The sequence below is a fragment of the Pinus tabuliformis genome, chromosome 9 (assembly GCF_031772625.1).
Source record: "Pinus tabuliformis cultivar Carrire ecotype Pingquan chromosome 9, CPIR1, whole genome shotgun sequence".
Taxonomy (NCBI): Eukaryota; Viridiplantae; Streptophyta; class Pinopsida; order Pinales; family Pinaceae; genus Pinus; species Pinus tabuliformis.
Window position 1 is genome coordinate 572,283,384 of NC_142307.1, and position 24,333 is coordinate 572,307,716.

General features: G+C 34.3%; 2 pseudogenes; one reads left to right on the plus strand and one right to left on the minus strand.

Annotated features, from left to right (window-relative positions):
• Positions 1 to 365: 365 nt before the first annotated feature.
• LOC149149836 (magnesium-protoporphyrin IX monomethyl ester [oxidative] cyclase, chloroplastic-like) lies at positions 366 to 16,466 on the minus strand (annotated as a pseudogene).
• A 593-nt stretch (positions 16,467 to 17,059) lies between these two features.
• Positions 17,060 to 18,773, plus strand: LOC149149837 (F-box/kelch-repeat protein At5g60570 pseudogene; annotated as a pseudogene).
• Positions 18,774 to 24,333: the final 5,560 nt, after the last annotated feature.

Sequence of the window (24,333 nt, forward strand, 5' to 3'; positions counted from 1 at the left end):
TTGATATTGACCACCACTTCTCTCAAGGTAGGAGAGATTAATATTTTCTCTACCACTTCTGTCAAGCTATGAGAGATTAATGTTTACACAAATCATGGCATAAAAACACCTATTGAGTTTAAATATTTTGTTTGCTAACAAGACATAGAGACTTACTATTGTTGAGACCTTTAGATCACATAACTCCAATGTTGCATATAGAATGTGCATATGTAAAGACAATCTTGTGACAGAATATGAATGCTTTTCTTAAAAAGGGTAGGACATCTCAAAATTCAAACAAATACAAATAAAGACATAGAGTCACAAAGCTCCATTCTCGACGATATAATGCAACCGTGAAGTTTTGCATGTATGAAATGCATCTAGTACACAACCTGTGGCTCAAAATTAGTGTAATCCAAAGAACCAGAATCCACAAGTGGCATCAAATAAGGTGTTATTAACTCTGACACCAAAGCACATATAAGAGTAATTCTTTGGAGATTCTTCACAAAGCCAGGAGTTTGGCTTGCTCCAATTGTTATTATATGTTGGTTCATGTCTACCATCCTGTCAAGTTTCTTTTTGAATTTTGGATTCTCAACATCGAAGACAACAGGAAAAATCCTTGATGTAGTTCGGTTTGTCTACATCAGTCGGAAAAATACATTGCTAAAATCCATCACACACAAAAATCAATACAACTCAATTTTAGCCACACAAAATGGCTTCTAAGTATTGCAATCTATATGAAAAATCTAACCCACCTCAGTGATAACATGCATATCGAACTCTTTTATGTTCAGTCCAATGCCTTCATAAAATGTTGTCCTCTAGAAACCATTCAGGTACATCGTCACATATACCTGCAAAAGGAAATCAATTTTACCCAGAAGAAATAATTCACACGGAATAAGAAACAGTAAAGCATCCAATAAATATTGAATGAAAATAACAGACATCATATTGCCTAGATATTTAGGATATATTAGATGTAATTCAAGATTAACTCACCGAGAGACAGAAAAACCTTAACCAAAGCTTGACCTTCCAGCCAATCAAACATCGTGGTTGTGCTTTCATTGAAGCTGAGAAAAATTCACCGTGCCTATTCTCATCCTAACACCAGTTCTTAAAGTACTTGAAATAAGATACACTTGACACTCAGGGTTTTCTCTTAGGTGCCTATAGATGGTAATATATCTTTAGTAACCGATCTTCTCAGATAAGTAAGTGCCATAGAATATTAACTTAGGCTTGAAGAAAGTATATTTGCATACTTTAGCTAGGAAAATGAGGTCCATTTCAAGATTGAAATATGATAAACCATTGTTTAAAAACCTATAATCCAATGGTCAAAGGTTGAGTTGAGAAAGTCAACAAACAAATTACAACATAAAATGAAATTACAATGGCAAAAATATATATTCCATATAAATACTTTATCCAATGTAAGTTTCAAATGGAAATATATCCAATCTAGTAAACAACAGTGCCAACAAATGTAGGGAGTTGTGAAAGGGGAGCCATTTTTGCAGCAAACAACTACGACTTTGATCTGATAAACCACACCTACAAAGTAAGATAACATACCCTTCATGGCGAGCTTCATCTTTGGACATAAGGGAAAATATCTCAGCCACAACTAGGTTGGTTTTCTGCAAATGAACATTCGAGTTAGGTCAATTTCCTACATACCCATTCACCAAGTCATCTCATAACATGACACAAATGGATATTCATCAAATCAATTTTTGTATCTCAATTGTTTCTTGTAATTACATATCCATATCACACAAAGTCATCAAAATCTCAAGCCAAGTATGTAACAGAAGTCATCGAACCATGTTGACTTGAGAGGAAAATTGATTGTATTAACCCCTACATTATATCCTATTTTTCAAGATGTATACATATCTGAATTTAATAAAGTTTACTAAACTAACAGTCACTCAATGTATCATTGGCAAGAGGATAGACTCTGCCCCTAGATGTAAGGTGTACAAGAGAGAAGTCACTGTCAAATTGTTGAATGCAATGATTTGTGCTTTTAGTTGCAGCTTGACACAACCAATTTGGTAAGTTTGCATGTTGTTGGTAGGTGTTTGTAATCCTTTAAAGGAATTAAGGAAGCATTACAGGGTTCCCATAAACAACAACTAGTGGAGGGGAATTCAAAAGTGTAGCTTGATGCTACTGTGATGGGGTCCATTTCAAGGTGTAAATGGTGGAGAACTATTGACTGCCTTAGAGAGGCTCAAAATATGTGTTAAGAAACTCAGGCTTCTTCATTCAAAGCATCTAGAGAGAAATCCTTGGAAGACTATCTTACTAACTGAGAAATTTTTTATTTGCAGGTTTGTTTGCTAAATCATGAAGCCTTTTTCTTTTGACTAGAGAAAGAATAAATGGGTTTGTTAAACAATTCTTTCACTTAATACCTCATTTTAAGATTTTTTTTGCCATTAAAATTTGTATTTGTTGCAAATATGATAAAATTTATTGAGGAAGGCCCTTGGATTTAGGGAAGTACAAGATATTTTTTCAACTCTGGTTCCCTAATATTTTTCTAGCATCTTTTATCCCTCTTCCATCCCACTATGATCAAGGCTTCCAAACCTGCTTGTGCACCTTTGGCTAGAAAATGTTTTAGAAGAAATATAGAAGTCCATCAGGAGTATAGATTGAACTGGATCTTTGTAAAGGTTGGACGGGGGTTAATTTTCTAGAGTTTCAAGGTAACCACTAGAACAAGACTCACTGAGTCTCCTGGTTACTTGCAAGTTACTCAGGTTAGCAGAAAAACAAGGGGAGGACATGGTTAATCTCATCAAAAGTTCAAACTCTTCATTATTGGGTGAGTTTGTGTAGGGTTTGGCCTATCCCTGAAAGACTCGTTGAGCATTTCAAGGTTCGACCAAGTTCAACCTCATGCACTCGGTCAACAACCTATAGATTGAAAAATTCATTTAAAAAAAAATACAACATTTCTTCAAGGGTTTCAGACTTATTTTTTCTTTCGGGCAGAAGAATTTATAGAGAGGATTCTCCATCAAAATGCATCACAATTCAATTTTGTTTTGTGGATTTTTAATCCATGTGAAGGGTCTAATTTCTTGGACAACAGATTTTGGGAATTTTGAAAGTATTGTGTAGCCAAATTTATTAAGATTGACACTAAAGGTGTGGCCAGACTTTTGTTCTATGCTAGCAGCCTTAGCGATAAAATATTTTCGCAGAGATTGGAAGCAGTTTTTGGCTTATGCAAATTTTGGATTTTTTTTAAAGATTTATTGGTTTTTTTCTTTTTCATAAATCCTTAAGGAGAAAAAGAATGTTATTTTCCTTTATCTGGGATTAGTTGTAAATTTGTAATGCCTCCTTCCCTCTCTCAAGTGGGTTTAGGCATAATGCCTCCCTCTTGTCCCATGTCATTTTGTAAATCCTTTGTCCTATCCCAAGTTGTTTTTAAGGGGGGATATTAGGATATTAGACCTTAGGATTTTCTTAAGACCAACTTGGTCTAATGTACTATAGTCATGTGTGTTTTTGTTATCTAATGGTCACCATTCTATCTCATGCATAAATGCTTCGATGGTGCTCATGTTCTAGGTATTTATGACAACTGATCTATGTTTTATCACCTAATTGGTCCATGATATCTATTTAAAGATCATGGATGGTCACTTGTCTCACATTATGAAGAGTAGAGTATTGTACTGGATATAGCCCTTCATTTATTGCGTAGTAATACAACTTTTATATTCCTTCATGGATGTCTCATTTTGAGGGTTTTAGCATTTAAATCTTAGTTTCTTAGCTTATGGTCAGCATCAGTTATTCCTAATTGGTATACATCCTTCTAAGTAACCCACTTGTGATTTCCTAATATGGTATCAAAGTGCTTGTGAGGTTCCCTCCTCGTTCAAAGATTAAGCTAGTTATGTTGGGTATTTGAATAGCTTCAGATCCCTTCTTTTGGTTTCGAGGTCAGATCTGTGGAGCACATATTATTAGGTCTTGAAGAACTAGGGTGGTTGTTCTATTTCAGCAAAACCTATGTATTTTTGGGAGATATGACCACTCCATGTATTACAATCGAATTTCAATGCTTTGTTTTTTTCTTACGTTGGGGCCCTCAAGGTTCACTTGCATTTGAGGTTCTTGGGAGTCATGGCACTTCATATGGGCACAACCCTAGATTTGTAGATAGTTGCAAGTGGACCCAAGGTTTGCCTAAGGGTTGGGTCCACCTTAGCTACACAAGATAGTATGTATAAATGTAAGGCTTTGGCCTAGTTTTGGAATATAATCTAGATAAACAAATGCAAAACAGAGGATATCTCTGTGTGTCCATATTTCATTTCATGAGAAATGATACAACTTTTATGTTGCTTTGTGGGTGTTTCCCTCTTTGAGGGTTTTACCACATAAATATTGGTGTCTCAGTTTTTATTTTTTATTTTTTATTTTATTTATTTATTTATTTTGTTTTATTTATTTTATTTTATTTTATTTTTTTATTTTTTATTTATTTTTATTTTTATTTATTTATTTTTATTTTTTTTCCAGTTTGAGTTATTCCTTTATGGTGTTCATCCTATGAGTATCCCACCTGTGATTTCTCATTATGGTATCAGAGTGCTTGTGTGGTTAACTCTTTTTTTATTCGAAGATTGAGGTAGTTATGTTGAGTATTTGAAGAGTTTTAGATCCTTTGTTCTGGTTTTGAGGTCAGAATTGTGGAATTTTCCTTATTAGCTCTTGAAGTTCTAGAGTTGTTGTTCTATTTCAACAAAATATGTGCTTTTTGGGAAGATCTGACTGCTCCATGTATTACATAGTCAATGCTTGGTATTTTGCTTCCTTGTACTGCAACAACTCTTCAACATCGTTAGGCACACCATCATTTTCACTCACTGACTCCTTTATCACCTCAAATACACTCAAAAACACCCCAACTAATCCTTGTTGCAACTCTCCACCTTCCTAATCTATTGGGTAGACTTCCTAGGAATAAACATTACATTGTACCGTTGGTCCCTTTAGAAACTTAGGTGTCTTATTGTATGGAAGAATCAATATGTAAGGCACCATGAACTACAAATATCTTCTATGTTATCCAAATGAAAGTTCGTTCCTCCTAATACAATGAATAAGGCTGTAAGTGGACCAGTTCCTGTCAGCTGCAAAAGAAAAAACAATCTAGAAAAGTACCCAAAAAACAAGTTGATAAAGCTCCAAAGCCCCATCCCCATCCATCCTATTAGGTTCACCTGTGCTATGTTAAGTAGTTCTCCCTTGCATCCACATTCTAATGTGTTGAAGGGGCCATTAACTTCCCCAAATGAAAGAAATTGTTTCCAAATAATCATGTCCTCTTTGATTGTGAACATCCTGATAAAAGTGATTCTTAACTCCACCTCCTAATCGTTAATAGGAATCAACTCTTTGGGACTCTTTTGAGAGCACACAGTTTGGCTATTTTCCTACTATTTCCTTGTTTATCAGCAACCATCAAGTTGGGTCCATAACAACTACCTTCAGGTATACTATGGTGTCTAAAGTCAACTCTTGATTTTTGTATATGGAAGTTTGAAACTTAAATTGTATATGGAAGATATATTCTGTTTAGGGCTACATGTTACCCCTATTTTTGTATAAAAAATGTGCAGGATATATGAATATTAATATATCATTTCCAGAAATGGTCTTTTAAGTTCCTAAAGTAACTAAGGGATGTGTTAAATGTCTTCTTCTTCTCTTTGTGATTGGAAACAAGGTTTGGTATTATAAGGCCTTGTATTTTGTTTTTTGGACTAATATATTTTTTACATTCACTAGAAATAAAATTTGAATACTTTGCTTGCAATTTTATAGTGGATATGTTAGGACTAAATCATTTTTTTCAAGGAAAACATCGCAGGGAAACTAAAGGGATGCTTCCCCACATTCATGGATGACACTCCTAGTGAAACCATCCACATAAACTAGTGTAGCTAACCCAATCGGATTCAAACCAGGTGTCTGCTGGCATGGAACTAGAAAATGACCAAAAACAATGGCAATAATTGGTTGATATAACCCCTTAGGTTCCGTTAGAATTAAATATAACAACTAACTACAAAAAAATATGGAATTTTCCATTTTTTGATTAATTTATCAATATTTTCCAGAGTTCACTCTGATTTATTTTTATGAGAATATATTTCATCTTACTAGAAGATACTGTTGGTCCAAAGAATGTATACTTATTAATGTCTTGAATTAATATCTCTCCAATGCGAAAAATCTTCTTGATTCATCTTATCGGTCTAGTAGACACTGATTCCACAAATGGATCCAACATTTGATGTAGGAAAAGGATAATTACAAAAACAAATATTGAAGTTGAAATATTTTCATGAAATCAATTGTTTCATGAAAACTTGAATCTAGAAAATATGTACTTCCATTGAACTTAGGATTTCATATTTATGACTCTCTATAAGATGATTATTGGTAAGGTCCATACCAAGATGGGAAAAACAAATGGAATACACAACACCATACAAGTCAAAGCAAAGATGTCCATTGTCACCCATACTCTTTCAACTTTATATTGACGAGCTAGAAGATCTCATTTCAAAGTGATACAGGTGGTTTCCTTCTCTATGGGATTTCCATTGGAATTTTGTTATGTGGATGACATTGTCCTTTTATCCCACATAATCACAGGACTCCAAAATAATCTAGACAATTTGAGCTCATTCTATGATAGTTTTGGTCTTCGGGTCGACTTTGCAAAATCAAATATTCTGGCTTTCAACATGTCTGAGAAGGATGCATCTAATACTACTCTCACCTATAAAGAAGAGGAGTTAGAAATGGTGACATCCTACACTTACACTGGAGTAGTATCCTCTGGCCCATCCTTTAGTGTAATCCTAACAACAAAATCAAGGTGGAGTAGAGGATACGAAGGATTAGAAACACTATAGAAAAAATGTTTCCAGATCGACTTCCAAGATATTTGGGCTTAGATCTTCCTCTTCCATACCTTAGTGACACCTCTATTTTACAATTGTGAAGCTTGGAACTTGTGCCTAAGTAAAATAGGATGGAAGTTGGAACTACTTGAGAGAGTACTCATTACTATGCTCTCAGAGTATATTCATGCAAGGAAAACTATCTCACACTTTTGGCCCCTCTGCACTTCCATGATTTTCCATGTTATGACCATGTTGCACAGGATTTGTTGCATGGCAAACTCCCACTCAAGCCAAAACAGATATCCTTACGACTATCCAATTCTCTATACAACTTGCTAGCCAAAGTATCATAAATAGCTGGCATGCTAGATCTTCCTCTTTGCTCCAATACTTGAACATTGATATCGAATTTATTATGGCTTAAAGATTTGTTTACAAATATAAGGAGATAGATGTATTTACCTTCTCCTTCATTAGATGCTTTACCTTTGACCATAGACTCTAAGAGATGGATCTTTCCACATTGTTAATTCTAGGTTCACCACCTATTATTTTTACCTTCTAAATGATTCTGGTCACAATAATCATTATGAGCATATCTACCATATTTATTAGGCAGGTGGAAATTATAAAGCTCATCACATACTTCTTTTCATCCTTGGATGATAGGAGAGATTAGGGTTAATGACATTTTTGGCCTAGGGCTTCCTCCTTGGTGCCCTCTAGACCCTTTCCTAGTTTGATCTTTTGGGTTTCTTGGGGTTTTATTCTCCCTCTCTTTTGGTAGTCTTCATATATTCAATTCTTTTTCATTTCTTCTTAACAATCACCAAATAAATTTGTATTTCCAATGACAACTTCAGAAATCCAATGCAATAGACAAATGGACATTTTCACATTCAAAACTTGAATTTACAGTGAACAATTTAGGAGGACAAAACCTAATGATGAAGACAAACAACACTACTAGATGCATATACAAAATATCAGCTCATTGGAATAGCCCTCCAGCTCTGGTCTGTGATATACGCTGCCCAGAAAATGCATGTATAGGTTCACCTTTGATATCAGCTTTGTGGTTCCAAGCAGAACTATTCCCAGAGGTAGTACGCTGCCCAGAATGTGTCTCCAACAATGATGAGTGCACAAGAGTATTATTCCAGTGATCAAAACTAGGGTATTATGAGGTTCAATAACAAAAAATCCTTATTCGAGTGCAAAAAAACCCCTTATTGAGTATTTTCTTTATCAAGAAAAAATTAGGGCCACTTTTGCAACCATATATCTCTTTGCAAAGAATATTAGAATTAATTAACTAAAACGATTTGTCCATCCATTAAAATATCTTATAGCTTTAAAAAAAGGAGTTTCCATTCCCTTCAAGCGCCTATAAATTTGCAAAACTTAAACAAATATAAAATTGCACGTGAACATGCATTTCTTTGTTAGAAAAAGAACAATAAAGAAATGAAACCAAAATCACACAAGGACTAAAACTTCAAATATCCTAATCCAAGGGTGTCTATATTATCTCCAATTCACAAAAAAAAAAATGAAAAAGGATAACTTACAAATTTTTAAATCAAGCATTATAGAAAGATAATAATCTAAAGTGCTCTAGCTTATTATATTATAGAAAACATTAGATGATGATACAAACTTAATACTCTAGTTTGTTGCAACCAAATTCTACCAATACATATCTAGCAAATTCAAGAAATGAGAAGTGAAAGCTAAATATATTGTTAGAGATTCTATTGAGCCTAGCTGGATGGGATTCTTCAATGTGTGTAGGTTTTATTATTCCCCTATCATGGCATATTGGTGGATTTCATCTTGGGATTGGAGCAGAGACCATTCAACCTATTTCTTCTCTGCTTTTTCTTCCTTTCTTCATCTGAATTGATATCTGTTTATCCTAGTGGCACTAGGTTTGTGTTATGGGACAAAGAAAAACCTAATTACCTTAGGTATCATGAAACATCTGAAATGTAGATTTAAAATATGTGATTTTATGGACCTTATAACAAGCTTCCTTAATGGTGTAAATACTAAAACCACCTAATTAAGAAAAGAAAAAAATTTCATAGCTAGGAATGTGATTCACAAATACAAATGCATTTCATTGATAGAAAGCTAGATGAGGGATCAAACTCAACAAACAAAGAAGCTCCACGTATGAATGATGGTGATATTTTAGAAAAAAAAAAAGGAGATTTCAAGAGGACCTTGGTGATCATCTTCCAAATCCTAATCTATTTCATGTGTTGTTTATCTTTCTTGTATTAAGTGTCCCAAAAATTGTGGATTGGTTAACAATCACAAATTAAGCCAAGAGATAAGACAATATTTTGGAAAGTTAATTATCCCATCATATAATCCACTTGTAAGAAAAGGGAATTTTCAGTACAATTTCTTCATTTTATTATTTGAGGGATTCATCCCATCAAATGTTGCACTTAGAATGACATTCTAATGTACAGTGTTGAGAAAGTTATGTTGTACCACTATTAAAATGAGAATATAATATCTATAGATGTCCTAGATAAGTCAACAATTTTAATAATCTAGAAACATAAGAAATAGATCAAAACACACTTTGTCTACAATTGAATCACTCACAATTCTCTTATTGAAGTTTGAATACAAATGTAATAGGGTATAGTGCACATTGTACATTTGTTTTTCCCTTTCCAATATAAAATCTCAACTCATATAACACTAACAAATAACCTTGATCTCTTAGGCATACATCCGAGTGTGAGTGTTTTTGTTTATACATATATGCACATTTCTATATACAAGAAATGTTCCATATGATACACATCCATATACAAAATATATTACAACAGTACATTTCTTTCCATTGCACTTAGTAGAGAAATAAGTTGTAAGATCTTAATGAAGCTTGCAATAGGTCTATAGGTTCTTTACATTGGCTTAATTTTTTATTCTCTGTGTTCAAACTACTCAAACACTCAAACAATTCTCTTGATTGGGGTTTAAAGAAGTCTACCATGGGATCATACAAATTTGTTTTTTCATGTACACTCAGAATAAAATCAAGGTGAGCGTAGGAGTCCAAATAGACCAACATTGGCTTACTATTCAACTAGGCGAGTGTGTGGTTTACATCCACCAAATATCCCAAAGCATCTTTCCCTCCATTTTCCATCCACAAAGGAAGTGATTATGGGATCTAAGAGAGATCATAATCCAACAGATTTAAGATTCCATAATGCTTCAACTTCCCACAGAGTCCATAGTCAAACTTTACAAATGTTTCCTTTCGAATCACTACCAAGTTACAACAAACAAATAAATTTACGAGTCATCTAAAATGTGCTCTAGAGTCTTAAATTCAAATTAGATAATGCAAGCCTACAATTATTATGTAATTAAGCAAGCTTGGGTATTACAAATAAGAGAGTACGACACTCTCTAGATCTCTCTCTCTCTAAGTGGAATATATTAAAGCTTACAAAAAAGCACTAGACATAAACCTATGCATAAGCCACAAAAACGTAATTTTTTGTAAGATATTTATTATATTATACAGAAAAATAAAGATACAAAGAAACTCAATTTCCTCACCGCTTCCAAAGAAGCAATGAGGTCAACGTAAGCCCTCGTAGAGCATTCCTTGGCATCTTCTTCTTAGCAAATAACTCTTTTCATTGACTTGGTCAGACAAACAATAAAAAACAATCTTCCTAAATGAATCAACAGACCCAGTCACACCCTCAAATACATTTAAAACAAATGCACCAAAAACCATATAAATGAAGTCGATCCTATAAATGACAGAAATTCCTAATTACATATAAAATAACAACTCATTTGAAAGGCACTAATATGTTTGCAGCTTAATTGGTCAGCAGATTATATGGAGAAAAGTAATCTTCACATTTTAAAGTGGCTTGGGTGCCATTGATTCATGAAATCATAGAACGAGGAACTGTTTTCAACTGGGCAACCATTCTATCCCATTCTTTGTAGGAAGCTATTAGGAAGGCCAATCCTGGTGCATCTTATCTATTGGATGTGGTTTGTGCTTCTAACTCATTTGTAGGCATGGGTTGGTCCTGGACACCTGACCAACCTCTTGTTCATGTGTATTGCAAGGATCTTTGGGAGTATAAATACATACATAATTATGCTCGGATTTGTGATTACTTTTTTGCACCTTTGTATGAGTTGATCTTTTGCAAACCATACCCAAGATTGTCTCAAGAAGCTATAGAAGTGTTGCAAAATATTGGAGACTAGTATATAGATGAATGGTCTATTTATATCAAGATATATGGGGAAATGAGACCTCCCCACACATTGCCAACTTATGTTCCCAATAGGTTGTTCATTTGAGAGATTGGTTATCAAATAACTCTACATGGTTTCAACACCTATCTCTTGAGGCATAAGAATTTATGTCCCCCATATCCAAAGGCCCATTTAAAAAACTTGTTTGGGCTCCACGATCATTTTCAGTCTCCAGAAGCAATAAAAAGAAGTACACAAAGGCCTTTAACAGTATCTATACAGACCACATGAGCCCAAAAGAGACCTGTAAATAACCTCAAATGATGGAACCCCAAAGATATAACTCCATTAACTGTTGAAATGGTGAAACATAAAATGACAACTGATAAAAAATTAATTATCTAGGAAATTACTAGCCTTCAAGGTTGCCTCAGTAGGAATACTAGTTTCATGGAATTGGTGATCTTGACAAGATATCCTAGCCTCATTGCAAACTGCAATGATTTTTGCTAGAGTTTCTAATTTTTCCTCCATATTATGTGTTGTCCAATTCAATATTCTTCCATCCTCAAGATTATATGTTTTTCCTTCAACATTAAACTCTCTAAATGAACCAACATTGTGCCCTATGGCTATAAATTCACTAGTAGACATTTGATTGGTTGTAAGAGTGCTCGTGTTAAAAAAGAAAATCATTATGGTGCAACCCTACGTCTCCACACTAGGTAGCTTATGCACAATAGCATTCTTTTGTGCTAGCTTACGAGTTCTAGGAGCCAAACATGTAGTAATGAAAGTAGGAAATCCCTATGGTATACCAACAACTGTCAGAGAAACAATAATCTTAAAGTACTACATACACTTCTCAAATGAGAATATGATTTTTTGGCTACTCATTTATGACTTCCCATGAAAGAAAATATTTATAGCTCATGATCCAGACAAGAATACAAACAACACCAATCACTGGTGTCACTCTTTCACCAAATTCATCTAATTTTATTTTCAAATGGGTATCATGAGCTTCCATTGAATCCTCCTGAATTTGTGCCTAAATTTTACCTATTTCTATAGACATGCCAGTGCTCACAACAATGCAAGTGCAACAACCATTGGTAACTATAGTTCCTTCAAACACCATGCATTCTTTTGACTACAACTCACAGTCATAGACAATGACTAGATATGCTCTTTTCACCACAAGCATGTCTTCTCCACTCAGGGAGCTATGCTCCATCCTAAAGGTGGATGTCTTGAGGGGCACAATTCTCATGTATGTAGGAACCTTGCCTCCCACTATATCTCCTAGAACAAGTTCTCTGGAGGGGATATCTGGAACATAATGTCCATCTCTAAAGAAATTTGCATGATCAAACTGCATTTCTTTGAGAGCTTCACCCTCTGCATGATCATACTACATTTCTTTGAGATGATTGTTTATCTTCCCACTATTTCTACCAAGGTAGGCATTATGAAGACATGCCAAAATACAACTTTTGCATCAAATTCATCCTCAGATTAACACTCATACAAGAAAGGCTTCAAAATTGTTTTTGGAAAAGAAGATTTGGACGTGTTTAGGGCCCCACTATAACCAAATTGTTTTCAGAAATCTACAAGTCTCTCTAGTTCAACAAAAAAATATCTTGTGCTCTTTGTTATATAAAATACAACTTCCTATATTTCTTATATCTTCAAGGCATAATGTACTTATATTTTATTTCGATAAAAATGTGTTCACGTGGTATCAACATGTAGAAGTTTCTCTACATGCTCTTTTTGTGCTGGGAAAGAAATGAAACCTTCCCATGTAGGCAAGAATCAATCAAGGATAGACAACTCCTGTGAAAACTATCTGCCATTACATACCCAAGTTTAAATTTATTGTTTCTTAGTGGATTTTAAGTGTGTGTTTTAGTCATGGAACCAAAGACATTTGCTCACCTTTATTGACAACTATAAGAGTGTCCCAAATAAACAAACATAGCCTTGGCACCTGTCAATCATGACTTCTATTCTTCAATATGATCACAAGAAATAAAGTTTCTTATATAATTAACAACTAAAGAGTTTTTGGTTCCACTATATCTATAAGAAATAAAGTTTCTTATGTAATTATCAAGTTGCAATCTTTATATCCTAACTGCATACTTTCTAATTGAAAACCAAAGATATTTGTTCTTTTGAAAATATTCTAACAATGATGAGGGATACATATAAGTCTAGTAGGGTACTTCTTTAAAAAAAATGAATTAGCTTGTTATTGTCAAAAAGAGGCTAATGTTCCCAAATTTAGCATTACATGGGAAACATTAGCACTATTCATTTCAATGACCTTTAGCTTACAAGTCATGAGTGGGGGGTATCTAGTCCACCAAAGTTGCATAGGACTTACACTTGGCCTCAACCGTTGTTCCCTACACTAGCACACTAGTTTCTAGATGGAAAATGATCAAACTTTCTATAAAGATGGAAATAATCTGAGTCTTATCCCAAAGAAGACTAATATTCACTGCAGGCCTATTTTAACAGATAATGTGGAGTATAGAGAGATAGGTTTAGTAGAGAATAACATTAAATAAAGGCTTCAATGCCCTTTTGCACACATAAAAAATGAAATTGATAAACCCTCAATTCCTATCTTGGCTAGATGTTCAATGATAGAGAAGAAAGCTCAAGTCCATGGAGATTTGATATATGATCTTAGGATCAATGAGGATTACCTAAACTTTATTGGAATATTAGAAGAGGAAAATTCAGTTCTCAAGAATATTTGGGAACAACTGGAGCAAACTTCAGATGGGGATAACAATAATTCTGATCTTAGTCCAGAGAGGAGTAATATTTGTTGTGGGCCTTTTTTAATAGCTAAATTGGACTCCGCAAAGAAATATTTAGTGGAAAATAACATCATAGAAAGATTTCAACATGATTCTAGAAGCACAATAGTTGAAATTAATGAATCCTCGGTTCCTATCTTGGGTAGATGTTCAATAGTAGAGAAGAAAATGGAGTTCCATGAAGATCAAATATCTGATTTAAGGATCAATGAAGATAGCCTGAATTTCCATGCGATTATAAAAGAGGAAAAATCATATTTGAAGGGCCTCTTTAAAAAATGGAACCAATTTCACATGGGGATGAAAATAGTCTCAATCTTAGTACAAAGAATACTGATATTAGTGCAGATGACCTGAATTCCCATGACATTATAAAAAAGGAAAATTCAAATTATGATAATATTTGGAAAGAAATGGAGAATATGTCACATGGGGATGAAATTTATTTCAATCTTAGTCCAGAGAGGACTAATATTGATTGTAAGCCTATTTTTATAGCTAAAAGTGAGTCCAAAAAGAAAAACTTAGTGGACAATAACATCAACAAAACATTCAGCAGGTCTCTGCAAGCATAGAATCTGGAAATGTTAAACCCCCAATTCCTATCTTGGCTAGATGATCTACATCAAAGAAGAAAATTGAGGTCCATGAAGATCTGATATCGTATCTAAGGATCAATGATGATGATTTGAATTTTGATAGAATTTTAGAAGAAGAAAACTCAGACCTCAACAATATTTGGAAAGAAATGGAGCAGATTTCACCTAGGCATCTACTTCTATTAACAAGCATGGTATGTGATAAAACTACCATATTTATCTGTTTGGAAAGATTCTTCCTTATTTTACTTTGTCAATGGACGTTTGTATTTGAATACATTGCTAGTAAGTCTAGTGATTTTATCCATGTACTTTAAAATATGAAGACATGTGATATGCTTTATGTGGTTACAATTCATGAAATATAATAGATGCAAAATTCTTCACACCTTCCCTTCCCTGCCCCCACACCCACAGAAGATAAGATCTTCATGCATTTAAGAATGGAATTTTTCAAACAAAAGATAAGATCTTCTTGCAACCAAGAGTGGATTTTTTCAAACAGTGGTTTGAAAGATGTTCTGGAAATGGATAGAGGAAATTGATTTGTAGCTTGCATGGTTGCTTGGATAAAAGTGTCCTTAAACTAGCATTATTTCAACTTTCTAGTTATCAATGAACTAAGAGGCAAAAAATCCCATGGGAGGTTTCTATTGTAGCATAGTCAATTACTCTTTTCTAAGCGTAAGCAATTGTATGGGAGGTGATTGGTTTTTCTATATTTAAGTTTATAATAAATTTTTTCATATAGAAACTGAAATTTCAACAATGCCAAGTGGCACTGAAATTCTTGCAATGAATTGAAGAAATGACGAGATTGCCTCACTTTTTTCTTTTTCCACATTTACTTCCATTTCAATGCAACTCTAAAAACTAGGGATTTCAACAAAGTAGGCTAGAATAAGATTTTCAACTACAATTTGTCTTCAATGTATATATTATCCAATGCATTCCATGTACAAGAGCATTATTTTCTATTTCCTTGAATCTTTTCATATTCATGATCTCATCTATGACTGCTATATTTCATATGTGAGTGTGAAGAATAGGACACGAAGAATATTTAGCAAGACTTCACTAGATAATGTTTGTTCCTTAACATAATTGTAACTCATAGAAATACACAATCATGAACAACTAATTTTCAGTGCTAGACAGGGTTCCAGATTAAAAATTCACTTATTATCCAATGTTCCAACTACTCTAATTAGAAGTGGGTCACCGAGTGCATGGATTCACAAGCATATATGAGTACAATTCAAAATACAATTAAATAGAATCTGGACTCTATGGGACATGAGGTAACATCTGTTAAAGAAGTGGATGGAAACAATACTTTAAAATAAATGTTTTTTTTCAAAAATATAACACGACTTTGGTTAGGTAACCATACTAATTTAGTTGTGAACAATGGACAAAGTAACTCACCTTTGTTTCAACAGGTGAATTCCCAAGCCAGACATACATCTGGGAAGAAATATTGTTTTCCCTTTGCACCAGTGTTGCGGCTAATGGGGCAAAGTGTATCAATTCCAGTGACGTGCAAACATAAAGAACATGCCTGCAGAGAACAAAGACAACAAAAATTTCTCTAATTTACCCTAGGGCTCTTCATAAAAGCATGTCAGTTGGTTTCATCCAGCAACCTCTGCCTCATATGGGTAATGGAGATGTATCAAAATGGAACATTTAGTGGCACTGAAAGAATGTTTAGAGGTTCAGAACCCATTGAAGGTAGCACACATATGCATGAATAAATCATAAGTTTAGTTAAAACTATACCTCTTGTTCCAAAGTTCATTCCTTCTGTGCATCTTGTATCAAATGGGCTCTCTGGAATTTCTACCCCTTCTTGGACAATCCCTGGCAAAGGCAATAATGCTTCTCTAGAATCCTCTCTTTTGAGAAAAAAATCTCTCTTCCAGGGTACACCATTCCTTGAAGAAAAAGAGAAGGGATTACCATGTACAAGTGGTTACAATGGAAATCTACAGACATATTTTATCGTTCCTCTTGATTCTAATTGTAAAAATGTTGTAAAGGGCTTTAGTTCAACGAAAGGCTTAATATCATATAGGTCAACATCCACTAGTATACGTCTAAATATATATCAAAGATATGATCTTGATATTTATCTTCAAAACTAACACAAATGCCTCCAATCCCCTTGGATGTTGGGATCTAATCCCACACAAAACGTAAAAAAGGAACCAAAGAAAATAAAAGCACTGAACAAAAATATGTGGAATCTGCTTTATGAAACAAAAAGGCTTGCAATGTCTAAATATGCACACTGAATCAAAACCCAGTCGAAATCAATATAGAAGAAGAGGATGGATACAATTTTGGTTATGATCATTTGGCTTCATCTCATAGAGATTTTCCATATAGTGATAGAAATATAAGTATGGAAATCCCACAAGTGAAAAAATGTCAGAGAACCTTAAAGAAAAAGCACTTGCAAGAATTCCTTGTTCAGAAGGATGCTTATGTTGGTGAGCTTGCCAATAGAAATGTGGACAATCTGGACTCTGTGGGACAGGAGGTAACTTTTGTTAAAGAAGTGGATGGAAACAAATACTTTAAAATAAATGTTTTGTTTTCAAAAATATAGCAGGACTTTGGTTAGGTAACCATACTACTTCAGTTGTGAACAATGGACAAAGTAATAATTTATTTCAATGGACAAAGTAACTCAGCTTTGTTGCAGCAGGTAAATGCCCAAGCCAAGCAGACATCTAGGAAGAAATATTATTTTCCCTCTGCACCAGTGTTGTGGCTAATGGGGAAAAGTGTATCAATTCCAACGATATCTGCAGATAAAAAGAACATGGCAGCAGAGAACAGAGACAACAAAAATTTCTCTAATAAATTTTCCCAGTGACTTCCTTAGTAGGACTATTGCTCATATATGAAATTTGTAGATTCCTTTCTATTGATGCTTGAAATTCACATAACACTACATCGTTTGGCTTTTGAATTGTTTTAAACTCACTAAGTATCAAATCTAAGCATTTATGGTCTGCACACCTTGCTCTTGAGCTTGATGTCACCCCTCAAATCTGCTCAAGATTAGTAAAAGAGTCATAAAACTGTTGGTTTATGATTTTCTAAGGATATATCTCATGTGCTTGAATTTTTTATGTTTTTTAAATAACATACCAAAATGGCATAAATGTTTTAGTAATTTGAGGGAAAACATTGCCTAGAATGATTTCCTTTAACCACAATCCACTACATAAACTAAGCTAATTCATAAAATCTCATCTTTCTGACAATAACATAAAATAAGCTAAGATCATAAAATAACATACCCATGTTCCCTTTCCAGGATGGTCTGGTGTTTAAACTGAATGGAGATCTATGCTTCTATAAATCCACAAGTCCAACAACTCTGTAATCACTAAAAAAATCAAGTGCATCAATTACATACGTGAATCCTACATAATTAGCACTGAATCTATAAAGGGATGGCTAGCCCTCGTTGTTTATTCAGTTCAAGCAACTATGGAGAGATAACCATAGTTGTGGGAGGAAGTGATCAGAATGGCATTGTGCTCAAGTCTACCAAGCTTTACAATTCCAAGCAAGGCACTTGGGAAACTCTGCCTGACATGCATTCTCCACAGAAACTCTGTTCAGGTTTTTTCATGGACATGAAATTTTATGTCATAGGAGGCATGTCAAGCCCCATAGTTTCCCTGACATGTGGAGAAGAGTATAATCTTCAAACAAGGACTTGGAGAAGGATACGTGACATGTTCCCTGGAGGGAACATAACAACTCATGCTCCCCCATTAGTTGTAGTCAATAATCAACTATATGCAGTTGAGTATTCTAGAAATGAAGTTAAGAAATATAACAAGGAGAATAACACATGGAGTGTTGTGGGTAGGTTTCCTATGAGGGAATATTCAATGAATGGTTGGGGTCTAGCATTCAAGGCCTGTGGTAATGAGATTATAGTAATTGGTGGGCAGAGAGCACCTGAAGGTGAATGCATTGTAGTGAATTCATGGAGGCCTACCTCTGATGCTAGGAGGCCAATAGACTAGAAAGTCCTTGTAGTCAAGCGACACGCTGAAGTGTTTGTTTACAACTGTGCAGTAATGAGTTGTTGAGTTGGTCATTATTCTTGGTCTCATCAATCTATTGTTTTTCTGTATTTTTCAAACTTTATACTTGTCCCAATGATCCGTTATAGAATGAACAATACTATATGACCTTGTTTAACCATAGTTTTTGCAAGAAATTGCCCATAATTACCAAATCCAACTATACCAATCTTCAAATGATTATTAGTTTCAAAGTCTTCACTTTCCTTGGATTCATTACCAAAAGGTTGAGCAGCATCCAATGCTTTAATCTTCAGATGTCTGAGAAGGGAACTATATTCTCCATTTTGTTTCTTCCTAATAGAAAACAAAGAAGTTTACCTATTGTAGCATATCTGTGTTGGCATCAACAGATGTTTGACACCAAAGCATGGATGTGAAGACTGAAACAAAAAATAGCTAAAGGTTTAACTGAGGCAACCATGCATTGAAATTCAGACATCTCCAAGCTTTTGGTGTACTTTACTGCAACTTGGGATGTAAGCTTAGACAGATTGAGCCCTTATATTTTATGACACAGAGAGGAACATAATGCAACTTGTGCTTCTAGAACACCTATTATTCATGTTTAATCTGAAGTCAAGTTTTTCTATTGGAAAACAAAGCCCTACAATTTCACCAATACAAGACAAATTTCTTACCAGCAGAATATTTGATGGTACAACAATATTTGACAAGTCAAGCTACATGTACTAAACCTCAAAACCTTTAAGACCAACATGAAATATGTAAACTAACCCTTTTTTTTATAAAAATTATAACATCACACTGCATCGATTAACAAGATAAAACCCTCAACGATGAGTACAAAATATTCAGAAGGTTAAGATGCTTAAAACCCTGACAGATACTCTAGAGTGTCCAGATTCATAATATCCAAAATAATAATTCATTCAGTATACTTTTACTTACTAGGGGACATTATCATTTAAAAAACCCTATCACAGAGGATTCACCTAATAACTATATAGAGAATGTCTGATACATCAATTGGTTTACAGGGTATTAATGTCTCATTCCATGATTCACTGATTTACATACATATTGAGTTGAAAACAAAAAAAAGAGTTGAAATTTCATTAGAATAATTGTGTTTTATATGCTTTTGACCATCCAATGGTATCCTAACAACTGAAAATTCTATACATTAGTAAAAGAGCCTTACTACAGAAAACTTTGAATGTTCATCGGAAAAACATATATATACACAGAAAAAATATTAAAATTAATCCCACTCATCCATATGAGGTCCACCACACAACCCTTGCTCAGGTGCATGCATAGTCCACAAATTAACAAAATACTAACATAATGAACACCTGCACTTACATAGATGTTTTAAACCCATCTTTAAATGCTCTGAAGCTCAAAAAATCACATTTAAAAAAAAATTAAAATAGTAACATGTATCCTATGCTTGAAAGGCCAAATCCTTCAACAAAGTATTTTGTTCTGAAAATGACTAATGCATGCCTTATAATCCAAAAGGTCGTAATGAGTCGAGATCACTTACAGTTGGCATGCCTATAAATCCAAGGAAAACAAGGATTGTTTAAACACCAAAAGCAGGATAGCGCAGGGAAAAAACCTTTAATTCAACAAACTACTCCAAAAAAAACCGAGATCTAATATGTAAAATCGAAAATAACCTTATTTTGAAGCAAAAGTTTAGGAAATTGAGGAATGTCATGCCTGGCCCTCATTAATTTCAAAAGATATTAAAAATTTAAAAACAGCTAGCTTTAGAAGCAACTTATATGTATAGAGAGATTTTTGATAGTTCAATGTCAAATGCATAGCAAACAGAATTAAACTACATAGAAATTTTGAAATGCTTAGTACTTTCTCACAAATTTGACCACTGAAATGCTTGATCCTCATTGATTTAAAGAACGCTTAAATTCATAATGATATACGTAGAGATATATTTTCAACGGTTAAATGCCAAATGTGAAGCCAAAAACATAGTTAAATAGAGAAGGAAAAAACAAAAAGTTGAAAAACTCTTCTGATGCTTGAAATGCTCAATATCATAGGGATGCGAGACATTCAAATCCATAATATCTAAGTTAAAACAACAAGATTTGATCAGGAAAAACAACTTACTTACTGTTGGAGTTCCCAAATGGAAGATAATTTATTTCAACCATGCGGATTATCAAATTTAATGCCTAATATCTTATAGACTCACCAAAAAACAAATTTAAACATCCAAATTCATCTTCAAGACCAAAGATGGAGCACCTCGAAGCCAAAAATTCATTAGAACTTTAAACAACAGAAAACTCGACAAAGTTTACCAACATTGCAAAGAGAAAATGACGATATTTACCTGAAAATGTTACCAAACCCTTGCACTAATTAGAAAAATGTCTAGACCAGAGAGTATTTAATGAAAAAAAAATCCTTTTCAAACATTGAGCTACTATGTGCATACACGAATCCAACAGAACATTGGAGGCATTATATGCATGGTTTATTCTTTAAAATTCATATGGCCATTTTCTAGGCCAAACCAAGTCGTCGGGACGATCTTCCATCTGTTTTTCATGATGAAGTGGTTATGGGATCTGACCATTGATTTCTCTATCTAATTATTCCCAAGGCAAGATGCCATGCAAGCCTAAAATCATGGACCTATCCCATTAAAATTTAATCCATTAGAGACCACTTGCACCCCACCCTATACTCACAACCTTCAAAACAAACTGTCAAACTCGTATCTTACACGTGAATCAAGATTCAAACTACATAGTGCAAACCCTTGAAATGTAGGGTGAATTAAACCAAGAACCTTATGTGAATCAAATTACAAACCCCTAGCCCTAAAATCAGGGAAAATTCAACCTAGTCTTGATTTTCCAAGAATGGTAGAGGGTGAAATAGCCCCTAACTAGTCCCATATCCGGAAATCAGGTGATCAGAAGAAAATTCTACCTGCAACCTAAGAGAATCGACCTTGGAATGTTTATTCACCCTATTTTTGATGGGCTAAAATATAATAATTATTTATTTTTTAAATATTTTTTGGGCTAACTATTGAAAAATGGTGTAATTTAAAAAAATTTCCCCTCCAAAATATGAAACCCCTTAAATTTCTCCCATGGGCTAAGATTCGCCCCTAAAATTTTCTATGTTTAATGTAAAGGTCATGTAAAGACCCATGATGTAATAATTGTAATATTGAGTCATGTTTGGACTATTGGGGTCAAGTCAATTATGTATGTAATCCCATTTTGTGCATTTTATGTAATGTTGAGTCAAATATGTAACCCCACTTTGTTGGGTGATCGATGTAAGCATTAGTCCTTGGTGATAGGAAAGGTCACACTTGGTTGAGTCATAGAGTCGTGTACTTCACTAAAAATATTCAAGAAGATTCAACATATGCTCAGGGGGAGAATGGGCAGTGTTCATATTTAGCAAATCAGGCCTACAATGATCCTCTTTACAAATGGAGAAAGAAGCCTTCATTCAGGATTGGTCATCCCTTTACCCTTGATGTCAAAGGGGGAGAGTATCTTGGTGTTTGGAGAAGAATGCTTGGAGAAAATATTTATGTATGTCTTTGTAGGTATTTACAGATGGTGGTGACCAAACACCAACATGGTTGCCATCAAGTCCAAAGGGGGAGATTGTTGGAATTATGCCTGATGTGTTGTCCTTGATGGAAACCTACTTGATAAATATGTCAACATGATGGTTATGTAGTGTGACAGAGAGAATGGACACAAGAATATTTGTTCAGAGACATAAGGATGATAAAGGTGAAGTTTAGGAAAGGATACGTGGATCCTATGAATAAAGTTTGCATACATACGTCGGTATGGTGAATAAAAGTCGCGTATAGTTTCCGCACCATGGTATTGTCAATACCAGGGATCTTTACCATGGTATTGGACCATAGTAATGAGTGTGACAATGGATATTTTATCTCATCAAAGAATACCATTGGCATTACTAAGGGATTCGCCTAAGGTATTAGCTAAGGATTATACTATATAAGGAGATGGAGATCAGGTGTTAGTGTGTGCATGTGATGGATTATTTATGAATGACTTGATATGAAATAAGTATTCACCAAGGAGCATGGAGATGGATAAGATCTAATAGATCTGAAATGACCACATATTGAATAATTTTTTATGGTTTTATAGATTTGTGATGATGATATTATGATGTCTGTCTGTAACGGTTTTCATGCTGATATTTGGGTTTAATAGATGTTTTGTTGTGCAGCGAAGGTATGACTCAGTGATTACAGATCTGTACGTTGGTTTTCCATTGAAAAGTCACATACATACACGGATTTGATTTTGGGTAGTCACATATATATTATGCAATATGAACATATCTATACGCAAGTGTGGTGAATGATAAGCGTGTACATACGCGGATATGCTTTATAAGAGTCATGTACATCTGTTAGGGTTTTGCAGTATGATCTGTTAATGATGTTTGATCAGTTCTTTTATGTTTGTTGTTATCTCTCGATGAAGTCTCTCTTATCATAATCCGTGTTTGATAGTGTTGGATGGGCTTAATTGTTTATGGAATGATATGTTGACTAGAGATGACGTTATTGTGTGATGATCTGTATCTGATTCAGCGATCTGTGATTGGTTCAGTATGTGATTCAATATGATAGTGAGTTAGACTCAGTTGTTCAATATTTTGAGATCTATACGCAGGTCCCATTAAGGAGAAAATAATTCATATGTGGGTATGACTCAAAACTAATAGCGCATATATTCTAACATATGGTTAATCAGGGTTTGCAATAGCAACATTCAGTTTTTGTGATGGGGAACAATGTTTGGATTGGTATATTGATAAGAAGATGTGCATTGATATGATCTATCCCGGTTTAGTTGTATTGATTGATTAAGGTTCAATTATTTTCTTTGATGATTTAGTTGCTTCAGTGATTGTGTGATTTGATACAATGATTGGTTTCAAAAAAATTATTTGATATTGGGCTTAAATGATGGTAGTGGGTCCAGTTTAAAAATATGATGAAAAGTGGCCTACAAGTTTGATGTTTTGGATCAGGTGGAACCAGTATGAAATATTATGAAACGTGGTTCAAAGAGGTGTTGAAGGTTGAAGCCTTTAGTGAGGAAGTCGAAGCTTCCTTCCTGTGGTAGCTAGTAAATTTTGATCAGGGGGTAGGAGCTCGCTTCTGGTGGGTGTCGGTAAATGAAATCATGAGGTTGGAGCTCCTTTCCAGTGGGTGTTGGAGAATGAGAGAAGGTTTTATCCTTCTGAAAGTGGGTGCCTGCGTACTGGTATGAGTCTACACTAGTACAATATTGTAATATGTTTTCCTTTATAATAAGATGAAGGCAAAGACAACAACAATTGTGGTTTTCTCCCACATTGGGTTTCCACCTAAACAAATCTTGGTGTCCTCATGTGTTGTTGTGTTGCTTATGTGTGATGGTTTATTTTGTTCTTGCTGCTCATGGTTATTGTTTAACTAAAGGTTAATGAAGTAATGATCCATTGGTTAAAGTGGAACAAATGATGAAATATATGAAAATTTAGTTAACAGGATATATGTGAT